This window comes from Monodon monoceros, unplaced genomic scaffold (assembly GCF_005190385.1).
Source record: "Monodon monoceros isolate NGI ecotype Baffin Bay Population unplaced genomic scaffold, NGI_Narwhal_1 Super_Scaffold_3, whole genome shotgun sequence".
NCBI lineage: Eukaryota > Metazoa > Chordata > Mammalia > Artiodactyla > Monodontidae > Monodon > Monodon monoceros.
The window spans coordinates 81560259-81578567 of NW_021703780.1; positions in this window are offsets into that span (position 1 = coordinate 81560259).

The window sequence follows — 18309 nt, forward strand, 5'->3', positions numbered from 1 at the left end:
GGAGAGGCTACAACAGTGAGAGGCCGGCGTACTGCAAAGAAAAAAAGAAGAAGAATCTCAGATAAACACCTAACTTTATACCTCAAGGAATTAGAAAAATAAGAACAAGCTAATCCCAAAGTTATGAGAGGGAAGGAAATAATAAAGATTAGAGCAGAAATCAATGAAATAAAGACTAGAAAGACAATGTAAAAAAAATCAATGAAACTAAAGGTTGGTGTTTTGAGAAAGTAAAAAATTGACAAACCTTTAGCTAGACTCACTAAGAAAAAAGAAGACTCACACTAAATTATAAATGAAAGAGGAGACATTATAACTGATACCACAGACATACAAGGAATCATAGAATCTACTATGAGTAATTATATACCAAAAAACTGCCTAACCTAGAAGAAATGGATACATTCCTAGAAACATACAACCTACTAAGAATGAGTCATGAAGAAATAGAAAATCTGAACACAAACTTACAGTTACCAAAGGGGAAGGAGGGGTGGGGGGAGAGATAAATTAGGAATTTGGGATTAACATACACACACTATTATATATAAAATAGATAACCAACAAGTACATATTATATAGCACACAGAACTGTTCTCAGTATCTTGTAATAATCTATGATGGAAAAGAATCTGAAAAGGAATATATATATACATATATCTTTATATACAAACACACACACACCATGTATAACTGAATCACTTTGCTGTATACCTGAAACTAACACAACATTGTAAATCAACTATACGTCAATAAATAAATAAATAAAATTTCAAAAAAAGGTAAGAAAATCTGAACAGACCAATAATGACTAACAAGTATGAAGTAGTAATCAGAAACCTCCTAACAAAGAAAAGTCCAGGATCACACGACTTCACTGGTGAATTCCACGAAACATTTAAAGAACTAATAACAATCCTTCTCAAACTCTTCAAAAAACTGAAGAGGAGGGAATCCTCCCCAACTCATTTTATGAAGCTTGCATTACCCTGTTACCAGGATAAGGATCCCTAATGAATATAGATGGAAAAATTCTCAACAAAATATTAGCAAACTGAATTTAACAGCACATTAAAAGGATCATACACCATGATCAAGTGGGGTTTACCCCTGGGATGCAAAGATGGTTCAGCATACACAAATCAATAAACGTGATACACCACATTAATAGAATGAAGGATTAAAATCATATGATCCTCTCAGTCAATGCAGAAAAAGCATTTGACAAAATTCAACACACTTTCACGACAAAAGCTCTCGGCAAAGTGGAGATTTTATATATATATATATGCATATTGAACACACACAACTCAACAGCAAAAAAATCCCCCAAATAATCCAATAAAAAAATTGGCAGGCAATCTGAATACACACCTTCCCAAAGAAGACATACAAATGGCCAACACGTACTTTAAAAGATTCTCAGCATCACTAATCATCAGAGAAATGCAAATTAAAACCACAGTGAAATATCACCTCAGACCTCTTAGGACAGCTATTATCAAAAGGACACACAATAATAACTCTCTTTGTGAGGATTTGGAGAAAAGGGAACACTTGTGCACTGTTGGTGGGAATGCAAATTGGTACAGCCACGATGAAAAACAGTACAGAGGTTCCTCAAAAAAATTAAAAATAGAACTACTGTATGATCCAGCAATCTCACTTCTGGGCATATATTCAAAAGAATTTAAATCAGATCTCAAAGAGATCGGTCACGTTCATTTCAGCATATTCACCATAGCCAAGACATGGAAACAACCTAAGTGACCATTCACAGATGAATGAATAAAGAAAATGTGTTCTATCTATCTATCTATAGACACAAATACAATGGAATATTAATATTATTTGGCCATAAAAAAGAAGGAAATCCTGCCTTTTTTGACAACATAAATGGACCTTAAGGACATTATGCTAAGTGAAGTAAGTCAGATGGTGAAAGACAAATACTATATGATCTCACTTATATCTAGAATCTAAGGCCAAACTCATAGAAACAAATAGAATGGTGGTTCCAGGGACTTGGGGGTGTTGGTCAAAGGGTACCAACTTCCAGTGATAAGATGCATAAATTCTGGGGATTTAATGTACAGCATGATGACTATAGTTAACAATACTGTATTATATACTTGAAAGTTGGTAAGAGAGGAGCTCTGAAGTGTTCTCACAAAAAATTATGTGAGGTGACAGATGTGTTAATCAAGCTTATTGTGCTAATCATTTCACAATATGTATGTGTATCAATCAACATGTTGTACACCTTAAACTTATGCAATGTTATATGTCAACTATAACTCAATAAACCTGAAGAAATTCTATTTAACAAGTAGTCAGGCTTTGTTCCTTGCAACTGTTGTTAGGGATTGGGGGTACTATTCAGTTCTTTTCCCTTTTAAGGCTCTGATCCATGGAATATATATACAAGGATCAACTGCAGAAAGAAAGGCAAAATAGAAAATTGTTCGATGCTTGGTAAGAGCACTGTATCCTAAGGCAAGGCTTTGGACCTGGCTCAGGTTCAAGGACAAAGGGAGACTCCCTCTTATTCTCTTTGCAGTATCTCAATCTTGGGACTTGCACACTTGGGACCTGTCTAGACTGGGGGTGGGGGAGGAGAGAGAGAGGGAGGGGCGGGGGTAAAGGTCTGTCGGAGAAGAAGTAAAGAATGAATAAGGGAGGTCAAGCTCTAAGAGGATTTCTGATTTGGCTTACCGACTTTACCATGTTTCCTTACAAACACTAGTACAGTCCTCCCTCGGTATCCACAGGCAGTTGGCTCCAGGAGCCCCCACATATATCAACATCTGAAGATGCTCAAGTCCCTTAAATAAAATGCCATAGTACAGTCGGTCCTCCCATTCCGCAGGTTTCCCTTCCACAGATTTAACTAACTGCACATGGAAATTCTGATCCACAGTTGATTGGATCCAGGTTGCCAAACCAGTGAAAACAGAGAACCAACTGTGTATTTGTTGAAAAAGATCTGCGTATAAGTGGACTCTTGCATGTCCAACGTCTGTTGTTCAAAGGTCAACTGTGGGCTTCCCTGGTAGCACAGTGGTTAGGAGCCAGCCTGCCAGTGCAGGGGACATGGGTTCGAGCCCTGGTCCGGGAAGATCCCACATGCCGCAGAGCAACTAAGCCCGCGAGCCACAGCTACTGAGCCCACGCGGCACAACTACTGAAGCCCGCTCGCTTAGAGCCCGTGCTCTGCAACAAGAGAAGTCACCGCAATGAGAAGCCCGCGCACCACAACGAAGAGTAGCCCCCGCTCGCCGCAACGAGAGAAAGCCCGCACTCAGCAACGAAGACCCAACGAAGCCAAAGGTAAATAAAATAAATAAATAAATTTATTTTTTAAAAAAGGTCAACTGTACATTTCCTGAGCACTTGCTGTGACAGGCACCTGCTAAGTTTGACATCATCACCTCAGTTGAAAATCCCAATACCCCTCAGAAGTTTATCTGTTAGAAATTGTGTGGGTGACACTGTACTCACCTGAGTACCCCTGGGAAATGGGTGGTACCCTCAAGCCAGAGGTGGGGTCAGAAATAGGGGAAACTGCCAGGAGATACAGCGGGCGGGCATGGACAGGTTCTTCCACCTCTAGACCTGAAGCGTGGGAAGGCCAAGGTCAATGGGATCTCAAGACGGAGCTGTAGCCACCAGGCAGGAGGTGTGGCCTTTCAGGGAGGAATGCAGTCACTGCCCCAAAGCTGCCGGGGTGGGGGAAGAGCTTGGGGAATAAATACTCCAACCTCTCTCTTTCCCTCTTTCTCTCCGATTTCCTGCTACTGCCTCCCATTGACTGAACCCCTTTGGAAGCTGGAGGTCACTGGTGCTTTGAGACAGTCCATTGATGTCAGCCTCCTCTGGGAACAGAGCACAGGGTAGAGCTAGATCTGGAGGGGCAAACAGAATATGCAGCCCAGGCATGTGTCTAACAAATATATTTCTAGGAAATGGGACACATTATTACACAAAAAATCCATCCTTTATCTAAAATTAAAATTCAGCTGAACATCCTATATTTTTATTTGCTAAAGCTGACAATCCTACCCTGGGCACAATGTTGCCCAAACAAAATTGAGGATTTTCGTATCAAAGAAAGGTGGTATAAATAAATATTGAATACAGGATGAGCTGCAGCTGCCAGAGATGAGCATTACTATTGTTCCCATTTTACAGATTTGGAAGTTAAGACTTAGAGAAAGGGGGAATAAGGCTAAATAGCTAATAAGTGATAAAGCTGCATTAAATTCCATTTAGGCTGAACCCAGGGTCTTTCAGCTGTTATGCTATGGGCCCTCATGACTTAAGAAGCTTCAGAAAGCAAAACAGAGGTCAGGTTAAGGGCTCTTTAACACACAGCCACCTCACCAGTGAACTGTGGCCTAAAGGAGGTCAGATTGTCACCAAACAGATTAGCAAATCCTCCTTTTAGGGCGGAGGTTCTTTATTGGGATGAGAGGTTGTCCCCTTGAGGGATATTCTGCACTGTTTAGAGACATTTTCAGTTGTCACAGCTGGGGAGAGGGTGCTCCTGGCATCTAGAGGGTAGAGGCTAGGGATGCTGCCAAACATCCTACATTGCACAAGACAGTGCTCTACAACGGAGGAATCTGGCCCAAAAGGTCCACAGTGCAGAGGTTGGGAAATCCTGTCCTAGAGGAAAGAATAAGTAGAGAAATATAGAATGAATCCCCCCAGTACATAACTGCCATATACAAAGAGGGAACTTGGACCAAGAGCCATGTATGAGATATCCCCTAGCACCTATGTCTTAGAGCACAACTGATCACATGCCACCTTCCTTCTTAGATTTGTACATTTAACTTTGCCTACAACACAGGAGTGAATGTGAATATGCCAGGAGATGTTCTATAGCCAGAGAGACCGGAACCCTACCAAGAGATTTTTAGAATTTACAGTTTGAGAACAGTTATGAGCACCATTATGAAACTATTTGTTTAAAGCAAATTGCAGTATGTACACAAGGAACTTAGCATCAATTAATTCTTTGTAAAGCCAAGCATAAGTAGAAGTAAATATGCTATTTAAAATCCTATTTATAGAACCAAATTGAGATTCTATTTAGGTTATTTGGGATCAGCTGTCCTCTATATCAGGAGGGAATTTAGAAGATAAGAGTGGACACAAATTTGATCTTCCCAGATTGGCTCTGTTTTTGATTTAAGGACAGCCTGTGACAAAGAATGGTTACTGATGTGATGGTTCATAAATCAGTCACTTTAAATTGACATAAATCTCCCTTCTCACATATTATCTTCACAGAAGGGATAACACTTGCTTTATTAATGTCACTAATCGATTGAAAGGAGAACCCTAGATTTGGGCCACTGTTCTACTTGTTAAAAATATATTGTTGATCAGAATCTAGGGACTTTGAGTTTGGAACTATTTTCTTTCTCCCGCAGGGTTTATCTGATTACCTTGCTAGTCTTATGGCATGGTAACTTCTGACAATGCCCCAACATAGACACTGGGCTCAAGATGTCTATATCCCTTGAGATCCTTGGTAGATCTCCAGACCAAACCTTCTGCTCTGTTGAGACTGTGCCAGACCTACAGTGTATGTCAACCCAACAGCTTCTGAAGGGTAGATTGGACCTGCATTGCTAGTCTAGTATTATTTATGCATCAAATCTATGCATCACTATTTAATTATCAAGATGCTTGTGTTAACTGGAACCAGAATTTGAAACTTATTAAAGACATGAATTCCATGAGACTTTTCCAAATGGAACTCTAGCCAGAAGGTATTGGTTACTTAAGTAACCAAAGGGGATCGTTACAGTGAGGGCTCATTTCTAAAGTGGTCCAGTGGCATTAATCCCAGGTAGAGGAACCAGAGTGCGTAGATCTTCTCCTGTGTTAGATACTATACGTGGGTATTTCCTATCCACTTCTAATAACAACAAATCCTCTTCATTCCCATCTGAGGGATGAGGAAAATGACCTTGGGCATGTGCCCTAATAAAGCATCAGGTTGTTTATCTATAAAATGGGAGTGAGTCCCCGGGTGGTCTAGTGGTTAGGATTTGGCGCTTTCACTCCCATGACCTGGGTTCAGTCCCTGAGATGAACTGAGATCCTGCAACTGAGCTCCCGTAAGCCACGCAGTGCAGTCAAAATTAGAACAAGCAAAACTGTAGCTTCTTCAGAGAACTTTAAAAAATAATAATAAAAATAAAGAAAATGGGAGTAATGATAGTACTTGCTTCGTGGGTATACTATGAGGATTAAATGGGACAACACATGCAGAACCTAACTATATGACGAGATGATTAGGTCTTCTCATTATTTCTACCACTAAGACAACCGTGTGAGAAAGTGACCCCACAATACCACTTGACATCCAAATAGCAGGAGGCACAATTTTTTGTTATTTACATGTGATCTCAGCGATGGCTCAGACGCGTCCTACACATTGACGTTTTTCTTTCTTTCTTTCCTTTTCGGTCGCGCCACCCTGCTTGCAGGATCTTAGTTCCCCGACCAGGATTGAATCCCTGATCCCTGCAGTGGAAGCCCGGTGTCCTAACCATTGGACCACCAGGAAATTCCCCACATTGACCTTTTTCGATCTCCCAAGTTTAACATGTTATTTAATTTCCAGAACCCATCCCCTTAACCCCCAAAAAAGGAGGAGGGGGAAAAAAAATCTATAGACCCAGCATTTTATATATGCTGTTCCCTGGTCTGAAGGTATCCTTTCCTTCAGATTTTAAGAAAATCATGGTTATTTTAGTCTGGTGTGCTTGGATTACAGCAAGATAAAGGATCCATTAGAGTCAGGATGGTTCTGTAGCTATAGTTCCTGGACAGGAACCCATTAATTGACTGGTACCCTGCAATGTTAATACCACAAACTGCTTGCTGCTGACTCTGCTCCTGGATGGCGACTATCCAATACTGCCTGATACTTGATGATTATGAAAAAAAGTCTGTTCTTTTTTATTTAACAAGATAACAGCAATCTTGTATATAAATGCACTCACATACACACAGAATCAGAGGTTACTTCCCTCAGGAAGCCTTCCTTGACTGCACCCTGCCCCCAGCTGGGTTGGTTGCCTACTCTCTCCATTCTCTGTGTCCCTGATCATATCACTTTGCAATATATTCCAATGACCTATTAACTTGACTGACTCCCTGATTAGACTGCAAACTTCTAAGGGGTGGAGCCCATGTATGAGACTGCAGTATAAATCATTATTTATTGTTTATAAATAACTCTAGAGCATGTGAAAAACCAAGGAAATAAGAGTACATCCAGGGACTTCCCTGGTGTTAAGAATCCGCCTGCCAATGCACGGGACATGGGTTCGAGTCCTCGTCTGGGAAGAACCCACATGTTGCAGAACAACTAAGCCTGTGCACCACAACTACTGAGCCTGAGCGCCTAGAGCCTGTGCTCTGCAACAAGAGAAGCCACCACAATGAGAAGCCTGCACACTGCAACAAAGAGTAGCCCTGCTCACTGCAACTAGAGAAAACCCATGCACAGCAAGAAGACCCAATGCAGCCATAAATAAACAAATAAACAAACAAACAAACAAATAAATAAAATGAATACATCCAGAGTGTGTCTGCACACACTTGCATGGTGGCATTTCAGAGAATGAGCAGAGAATGAGGAGAGAATGAGGAAAGTTTTGAATGGTGTGGATGGTGGTCCCTGGAGATGAATTAAAGCAATAGGTGAACTAGAATATGGGGATCTTAAGTGTTCAGACCTGGTGATATGGGCAGTAGAGAACGATTTTCCCCACTTTTTTTTAAATTGTAGGAAAACGTATTACATAAAATTTGCCATTAAGTATACAGTTCAGTGGCAGTAATTACATTTACAATGCAGTGCAACCATCACCACTATTTCCAAAACTTTTCATCACAGAAACTCTGCAACCGTTGAGCAGAAACTCTCCTTCTTCTCTTCACCCAGCCCCTGGAAACCTGGAATTTATGTTCTGCTTCTATGAAGTTCCCTATTCTGGACATCTCATATAAGTGGAATCATATATTTGTCGTTTTTTGCCTGGCTTATTTCATTTAGCATAACGTTTTCAAGGTCCATCCACGTGGCAGCAGGAGGACTGTTCTTATGCAGGGCAGTGGACTAGAGACAGCAGTATCTTGTAAAGATGGTGTTTGGAGGTGCATATTAGTGATGTGTGGACTTGTCTGTTATTGTGGAGAGGCTTTAATATTTTCTAGTAGCTAGAAACCTAAACATTCACAGTGTTCCAACCAAATTTTGATCAATATATAAAACTTATATTTGTTAGGACTGAGGGCACACATGGTTGATGAAACCTGTCAGACAGTGGCACCTGTTACAGTGACACGGCCAAATGTGGGATAAAACTGCCGGGAGAAAGTGGAGGAGAAGTGAAGGTCAAGTTGGAAGGCAGGTGAAGTGTGTGGTGACTGTGAATGCTTTTAAAGACGAGCATCCTTTTGCGGCAGTACTGCTCATGTGGCAATGATTGCTGGCTTGTTTACAATCTCGTAGAGCCTTTAATGCCTTCTAGTGGCTGTCAGAAACACTCGAACTGGAGAGTGTGCGATGTATGCAAAAGATTTGAGAACCAACACACTTAGGGTGCTAACACGCTCACATTTAATTTGTGAACAGTCAACTCTACGTGCCAGAGAGAGACAGAGATAGGAGAATGGAAGAGACAGAAAAAGAAAGGAAAAAATAAGTTGTGCAGGTGATTCTGATTGCCATTTCATTCAATGAGCTTATGCCCCAGAGTGGATATAAGCTGGGAAATACGCATCTGTTTTCTCAGCTTCCAAAGTGTGATCTTTTTGAGAAGAAATGTGCATCTAGGGTTTAAAAATAAGTACCATGTGGTTGTGAAAGAGAAGCTACTTCAGCTGGGGCTCAAGTGAAGAAGACGTATTAATGTATTCCAAAATCAGCCAGGTTGCATTGGCTGAAAGATGATGTACATCTCTAACACATTTTCTGGCATCATTTTGACCAGACATAATTCTCACCTTATGTGCTGACTTTAGAAGCTAAATCCCTCCTCTGATTCTACAATCATCTTCGTGATAGGATACGGTGGAAAATCTATAGCATCCTGCAAGCTTTCTTAAATACAGTCGGCAGTGCTATTGAGATTGTGGGGATGCAGGAAGCAGAAAAGTACCTAGAGCTAGCTCAAGCTTGAAAAAAGATAAGGCATTAGCTGAGAGTATTTGATAAAAATCTGCATTTGTATCTGTAGGTTTGAAGAAACAAAGATCACAATGGATGACTTTCAAGAAGATAGTAGACTTTGCTCTTAATGTGTCTCAAGCAGTGATGTTCATCTTATTAAAAATGCAGCTGAGTTCAGGAGGTCTGGGAGGGAGCCTGAGAGTGCGTATCATGTAACAAGCTCCCAGGCGTTATTGATGCTGCAGCTCCTCTGACAAACATGTGAGCGGAAAAGTTCAAATGCTGCAATTTTGACAGCATTCATTCTCCGAGGCTTTCACCTTCCAATTCCAAATTCCTCAGAGGGGATGTGATTGCTCTAGCCTGGGTCAGGCACCCTCTACCCCCCGCTGCATCCATCAACTATACCTAAGGGGTCAGGTCAGGAAATGGCAAAGTCACCCCCACCACTAGCATGCAATGAGTGCTTGCTCTAGGCCTGTCGCTGTCTATGCATTTTATAAATTTTATCTCCTTTAATCGAGAGGTCAGCCCTTTGAAGTGAGGGGAAAAAATGAAGGCTTAGAGAAACCAAGTGACTTTCTCAAGGTCACACGGCTAGTAGGCGTCAGAGCCAGGCTTTGAACCCACACTGCCTGGCTCTAGAGCGCCTGTGTTCTATGGACTTTAAGATTTGGCCATGGGGGTTGGAGTGCCTTATGAATGTGGGGAGTAGTTCCAAGAGGAAGAAGAATCACTGTCACCTGGGCAGTTAACGCTCAGAAGATTCACTAGAGGGACTTCCCTGTGGTCCAGTGGTTAAGACTCCGCGCTTCCAATGCAGGCGGCCTGGGTTTGATCCCAGTCAGGGAACTAGATCCCGCATGCCGCAACTAAGACCTGGCGTTGCCAAATAAATAAATAAATATATATTAAAAAAAAAAAAAAAGATTCACTACATAGGCACTACATTAGTGTTTGTGAACCACTATAAAGAGACCAGTTAGGTTACCGGAGTCCTACAGTTTCTTCAATAAATGATAAACCCAAGTTCAGAAAAAGAACAGAGGTGTTATATCAGAGACCAAAGTACATATACAGCTGACCCTTGAACAAACATGGGTTTGAACTGCGTGCATCCACTTACGTGTGGATTTTTTTTCAATAGTAAATACTACAATACTACATGATCCATGGTTAGTTGAATTTTTGGATGCAAAGCCATAGATACAGAGGAACTGCAGAAATGGAGGAACCACATATATAGAGGAAGACCGACTATAAGTTATATGAAGATTTTCAACTGTGCGAAGCTTGGCGCCCCTCCCCGCCACGTTGTTCAAGGGTCAAATGTAGAACGAATAGCAGATAAAAGCCCAGTCAGAAGGAATGGTTTACTACGTGTCCATGGACAGATGAATGGATAAAGAAGATGTGGCACACATATACAATGGACTATTAGCCCTAAAAAGGAATGAAACTGAGTTATTTGTAGCGAGGTGAACGGACCTAGAGTCTGTCATACAGTGAAGTCAGAAAAAGAAAAACAAATACCGTATGCTAACACATATATATGGAATCTAAAAAAAAATGGTTCTGGGCTTCCCTGGTGGTGCAGTGGTTCAGAGTCCACCTGCCGATGCGGGGGACACGAGTTCGTGCCCCAGTCTGGGAAGATCCCACATGCCGCGGCGCGGCTGGGCCCGTGAGCCATGGCCGCTGAGCCTGCGCGTCCGGAGCCTGTGCTCCTCAACTGGACAGGCCACAACAGTGAGAGGCCCGCGTACCGCCCCCGCCCCCACAAAAAAAATGGTTCTGAAGAGCCTAGGCGCAGGAGACGAATAAAGACGCAGACGTAGAGAATGGACTTGAGGACATGGGGAGGGGGAAGGGTAAGCTGTAGCAAAGCGAGAGAGTGGCGTGGACATATATACACTACCAAACGTAAAATAGATAGCTAGTGGGAAGCAGCCGCATAGCACAGGGAGATCAGCTCCGTGCTTTGTGACCACCTAGAGGGGTGGGATAGGGAGGGTGGGACATGGGGATATATGTATACATATAGCTGATTGACTTTGTTATACAGCAGAAACTAACACACCATTGAAAGCAATTATACTCTAATAAAGATGTTTAAAAAAAAAAGGGATGGTTTAGTTGCCGGCTCTGTTACTTAGTGTGAGCCATGGACAAGAAACACAGGCATGCCCTGGAAAAACGTTAGAAATGCAGGTTCCCAAATCTCAAGCCCGACCTCCCGAATCAGAGCCTGCATGTTAGCAAGGTTCCCAGTGATGCGTAGGGTTTGGGTTCGTCAGTACTACCTGGAATTCCACAAGCAGCTCGGGACCATCGTAGGACTCTCTCTCGGCACACTTGCTTGCAGAAACTACCGTGATAAGTCTATCCCAGGGCCAGGGAGCTGACAAAAGGGCTCCTTCTCTGCAGGCAGGCAGGCAGACTGAGAAAGGGGGAAGAGGATTGCGTGAAGCGGAAGGAGCGGTGGAGAGGCCAGGTGCAGCTCATTGGTCCTCACGCCCCACGCTGCTTGTTAGTATCACCTGAGGACCCTTTAAAAATCAGTGATTGGGTTCACGCTCAGAAATAATGATTTAGTTGGTCCATTGTAGGGCTGGAGCATCAGTACATCTTTGTTTAAAGTTTCCTGGGTGGACGTACCATACAGGGGTCTAGCTGAAGTCGCTGTACAGAAACCCACGGAGTGGGGAGTGAGTGTACCTTCTCGACAATCACTTTACTTTCAGGTGTGAAATGAGGAGACGTTAGCAGAACAGGGTAGCCCTTGAATGTGCTTAAGCTGAGGAGCTGGTACAGATGCAGATTCTGACTCAGTAGGTCCAGGCTGAACAATGTTCTGTTTTCTCACATGTCAATATCCTGATCTGATTAAGGTATCTTCCATGTCATGATTCAGAGTAAGTTTGTATCAGAATTAACCACGCCCCCAATCCTTCCCTCAAGCATCTCTGCTGAGTAGAGAGTTATAAATCAGGTAGAACCTGTTAACCTACAATTTTATGTTATTTGAACCTCAAAAATACATCTTTCGGATTCAGGTGATTTTTCTTCTTCATTTGGGATGCGTTATGCATTGAATTGAGCCTCCTAAAAAAAACATATGTTGGAGTCCAAACCCCCAATAAGTACCTCAGAATGCAACCTTCCTTGGAAATCGGGTCTTTACAGATGTAGTCAAGGTGAGGTGGGACCTAAAAAAGGGAAATTTGGACGCTGGGACATGCACACAGGGAGAATGTCACGTGAAGATGGAGGCAAGATCAGGGTGACGCTTCTATTGGTACAAGCCAAGGTATGCCCAAGATTGCCAGCAAACCTCCAGAAGCCAGTTGAGATACATGAAAGAGACTGTCCCTCACGTACCTCAGAGGAAAGCAGTCCTGCCCACACATGATCTCAGACTCCAGAATTGGGAGCCAATACATTTCTGGTAAGTTCCATAGTTTGTGGTTCTTTGTTTATGGCAGCCCTGGCAAACTAATATAGTATGTAAATACTACACAATTCCACAACTACTTGCTGGACAAGGAATTGGTTTTAGAGTCTAAATGGAACACATATTTAAATAAAATATGCCCCTCGATTTCTAAGAGCTCATAGACTAGTAGGGGAGGGGGGTAAGCATAAGTATCCCTGGGAGCGTACACGCACGTACAAACCAGTAACCTGGAAATTGGTGGGTTGTGTGAAGTGTTAGGTATTGCTCTGGGAAGGATCCATTTACCTGGGAGAGATCTAGAAAATTTTCACTGGGTAGGTAGGGTATGAATTAGAAATTGAAATGGTTGTTCAAGTCATGCAATTTCCTAAAAATCCATTGGCATATTTTAACAATTCACTCTTACATAATTAAAAACCTAATTCCTCAAATACTACTTAAAGTTCAGGTTGGCCTTGAAATATTTTCCCCTTCCCCTTCTGCATGTGGCAACATTATAAGAAGAAATAATTTCTGACAATATATTCAGTTTACTGAGCTCCAAGGAGCTGAAATTTGCTAACGTTGTGGCTCCAGGTGGGCATGATTACCACTGTTTTTAAAGAACAAATTTCTTACGTTCTCAATCATTTTCATTGCATTGTGAATGGAAGCAAATCACTGGGGTTCAGACTATTGTCCTGCCAAAGGAATAATTTATGTCGCCCGGAACTGGAGATCTCAAAATAACAAATAACATTTGTAGGACACGCAACACAGAACATCTAAAGCGTTTTCTTTGTTTTATTTCAACTCAGGCTTGTAATTTCTTATCCCAGAGCATCTCATTAAAGGCTAAAAAAGGGCTTTGGTAGAGCCAGATGAAGCTCAAACCGTCCCTTTGCCTTTAAGCCTAAGAGTTTTAGCCAATTTCCTCTATTTTTTATTTTGTTTTTGACCCTCATTACTCTATTACAGACATTTACTCTTCCTGGTCTGTGCTCAGGTACAGACATGGCAGGCTTAATCCAGCAGCTCTATTCCATTTTGAAATTCTGTATTAAAATGTCTGGTTGCCTTGGTGATGGGGCAGGGAGGAGGGTTGTCAGATAAAATAAAGGACATGTATGAGACATACACATACTAAAATTTGTTTTTCTCAACTTCTAATTTCACTGGGCATCCTTTACTTTTATTCGGTAAATCTGGCGATTCTACACACAGTACCCTGGGGTAGAAAAATGTTAGCCTGCATCCCTTTGTGAAAGGGAACAGAGAAAGAGCAAGACGTGAGCTTTACAATCGTTCCAATCTGGGGTAGATTTCTGGCCTTATATCAATACTTGGTTATGTGGCCCTGGGCAGTGTATCTGAGCAGTTCCTCTGGGTTTCCTTTCTCTCTTCTGTAAAATGGATATATTTAACACTTGCCTTCTCTGGTTTTTAGGATGACGTACGAGCACATAGCTAAGCTATGTTAGAGCCTGAGGCAAAAGGAATAATCAGTAATACTGATTATTATACTTATTTAAAATTTCGATATTTTGTTCATCATGGATTTTTTTTTTGCCACGTTTTGATTATTTTTAAAAGACTTCATTAAAATGTTATTTATCTTGTCAACTGGGTTTTCTGGTGCCCCCTTACATTTTGCACCTGAGCAGGTACCTCACTCACTTCACTCTAATCCCATGGCACTCACTGAATGTTAAATATTATTGATATTTACTATTTTAATTTTCTTAATAAAGTTTATAGTAATATTAAATATTATTAATAACAACTCTCTTGTATTCCACTTCTTTGCAGTGTCGCATTAGAAACAATAATGACAACAAACATTGATAAGGGCTAACTGTGCCCAGGCACTGTGCTAGCCTCCCTATGTTCATGGTTTTACTGAATCCTTAAAATTCTGTGAGATTGGTGCAATTATTATTTCTATTTTATAGAAAAATGATATTTTAAAAAACGTACACAGCTTCCCCAAGAAGACATAGCTAATAAATCAAATTGTTGGGCATTTGAAATTGAGTTTTTTTTTTTTGAAGAGCCTCTGAAACTTGTTTGTACTTCCACGTTTGAATTCAGTATCACGAGGTGGTGGATCAGAAACCTCCTGCCTGTAATAACCTAAACAGAGCTTTAGGTGTCCTCATTGACCCATTTTGTAAGCACTTGTTTTCTAGGCCAGAGAAAACTGAGGAAAGGTTTTCTCAGGGGCGCCCTTCCAGAAGAGCTTCAACACATCCTGTGCATGTTTACAGACCGAACTGGGCTAACCTGGAAGGTTTCTGATCTGAAGAAAGGCTCTGGATTGAGCAGGGCCAACCTCTGCCAGTCCGGGAAGGGTGTAAGACCTATCTCCCTAGCACACCATCTCCAAAAGCTTCCTAAGCGTCTCTTATAGTCCCACCTGCCCTTGGACAGAGGCCTGGCAAGTAAGGTTGCCAGGTGCAGGTGTCCTGTATCTATGGGACAATGGTTTTGTTTGGTGTCTCTCACTGATTTTTTTCCAGGATGCCCCGAATGTCCTGTGTCCAGCTTTTTTTTTGTTTTTTTCCAATAAATTACAAAAATTTAACATTAGAGCTATTTTACAAATTTAACTGGGCATCCTGCACTTTCATTTGCTAGATCTGGCCACCCTACTGTCTGGCTTGTTTGCATTCTCATGCATATGAAAAGGCAGCTGCAGGGCCAAGCCCAGGTGAAGCAGCCAGGCCGCCAGGGCACCCAGTTTCAGAAGGCGCTCAGTCTCAGTCTCTTGTAAGCGCACCCTGCCCGAGTCCTGGCCTTGCAGGAGAGCTCTGGTTGAAAGGTCAGGAAAACACCTTAATCCGTTTGATTTCTCCGGTTAAACTTGGTGCAGCCTCCCTCCATGGTGGACTCCAGAGGGGCACGAATTGATCATTTACAAAACTTCTCTTGAATGCATTTGTTAATTGCCATCCAGGTCTGGGTACTTTCTTGGTATGTGACTTGGTCAAACTACTCAACTTCCTCGAGCTTTTGTTTGGGATTAATAATTGCAAACTTGCTGTGAGGATTAAATAAGAAAAAGAAACATTCCAAATGCCCACGACAGTACCTGAGACATACGATGAGTTGTTTCAATAATGTTGTCATTGCAGGGGCTAAACTAAAGCAGTGCAAATCCTCAGAACCCCAACTTTCTAGATCTCCTTTAATGCTCAACATCACTTACCACCTTCTTAGGGAATAATTTATATTGTGAAGTATCTGCTGGGGATCACATGCTGTGCCCAGCTGTGTAAGTGCGTTATTTTGTTCAGCATACAAAATACCCTGGTGTGATGTGTCCTAAAGAGGAAACTGAGGCCCAGGGAGGTTAGGAAACTTACCCTAGTTCATACAACCAGAGAGCCATGGGCCTGGGATTGACTCCAAGCCTGGAGGCCTGTCTCCAAATCTGCCTGACTTTAAAGCCCACACATTTAACCACTGCTTTATGAAGATGGTGATGTCTGCCCAGACACACACTAGCAACTCCCAGAAAGGCTCCTTCCGTGGTAATTGAAGGGCTGCTGGGAATGCCCTTCTCAGTTTGGGGCTGCCAGTCTCCCTGATGAGATCTTTCTCACTCTGGCTTCCCAGTCTTTGATCTCCTTATGCAACCATTTTCTCCTGAAATTGAGGAGAGGACAACATAAAGAATGGTTTTCCAGGAAAAGTTCTGTGTTTGTGTTGGGAGAGAGCAACGGTTGGGAGGCTACAAAGCTAGTCTAATTCACAGGACTTTCCAGGGCATCCCTCAAATGTTTTTGCTCTTTTCTGCCACCCTTTTTGCAAAGGTAATTCCTGCCCAGTTGGCTGTTATCTAGACCTTCATTAGGAATATCTTCACGCCACACCCTGATCAGAAGTCTCTGAATTGCACATCTTGAAAACTCATGAACTGCAGACTGTCCTGGACTGTTCTTTGCCCTGTTTATTTTAACCATGCCAATCTGATTTCCATCCCTCCCATTGGCCTTTCCTCTTTCTCCTCCCCAGGCTGACTCCTGTTTGCTCCTTCTCTTACCTTTTCATTTCCTTTGGTTTCCACTGAAGGGAGGTGCTTGGTGAGCAAATGCTGTTTATAATATCATGGTAATGGATAGCATGAGATTTGGAGTCAGACAGACGTAGGTTTGAATTTTAGCTTTACAACTTACTTGCTGCATGGTCATGCCACCAAGGCCACAGTAACCGTCCTGAGCCTATTTATATCCTTTTCTTTTTTTTTTTTTGTGGGGGGGGGCAGGTGCCATGCCGCGCGGCTTGCGGGATTCTTAGTTCCCTGACCAGGGATTGAACCCACACCCTTGGCAGTGAAAGTGCAGAGTCCTAACCACTGGACTACCAGGGAACTTCTTTATATCCTCTTCTGGGATAAGACCACCTCTGTCATACAGTTGAAGGATTAAATGAAGTAATGTATGTTTAGCACTTAGCCCATCGTTGCAACTATAACGAGAGCTCAAAAATGACACCTTTCTTTATTACCTACATTTCCTTAATTCTGGAATAATCTGTCCTCCTATTGTTTCAGTTTCTAAAACTGGCTAAGCTTCTCCTGGCTTTTAGGGCCATGGCAAATGCCATAATGCCATTCTCTAAGCCCTAGGAGAGCTTCTTTTCCTTCTCGCTTAACTGGATCTTTTCTTACCAATCCCTAAGTCAGGCTTCAGCATCACTGCCAGAAAGGTCCCACAAACCTAAGGTATTATCCACGTCCCCTTTCTTCTCCCCACTCTTGGCCCCCATAGGACTAATGATCATTTTAAGTTACTCCAATTGCTCACTTCTGTCTCTCCCTCACTGTACTCTAAGCTTCAGGAAGACATTGTATTTTCACTGCCTAGAGCAGCGACTGACACATAGCTGGTGTCTTAATAGTTGTGGGTATGTGGTTTTTCAAGTTAACATAAATCTCTCCCCCACCCTCAGAAAACAATTATCTCCTTCACTTCCCCCTTCCTCCCTCCAAAATTGAGAAATCTCTGCTTTAAATACCGGAAGGCAGCCCACACAAGCATCAAGCATCAAGCCCATAGGGGTTGATTTAACACCTTTTCCTAGATACGTCACCCGGGGCTTCCCAGTGGGGTATTTTGGGCAGGTTGGATAAAACAACTGTTTGTTGTGTTGGACCATCCCATGCCTTTGCAGTATGTTTAATGTCCCTGGTTTCTAAATGCCAGCAGTACTTCCAAATCATTAGGAGATTCCAAAACACAGCAACACATTTCCAAATGCCTCAGTTGGAAATCACAAAACTTTTAAGCCTTGGGCACTTCATGAATATTATAAGTATTCAAGAAAAGGTCATTATCGGAAACTCATAAGTTAGGTCGACTCTCATCCCCTCCCAGGTCCCAGGATACGGTCCTTGTCAAGGCTGCCGGTATCCGAAAGCAAAAGGAAATGGCGAGAATTTGTTTGTATGTATGTTAGTGTTAAGAACAGCACTCAGGTAAGTATCATCATCACAGAGCTCATGCATATTTCCTATTTTCTTTTGCAGGGAAGATAAGACTCGTTCAATGAATCACGAAAGGTAGAAGAGGATGGAAGTGTACTAAGGACATTCTGGAACTGGGCTCAGGTTCTAACAGAGTATTACTCTAAAGAGTATTACTCTTTAGAGATTACTCTAAAGAGTATT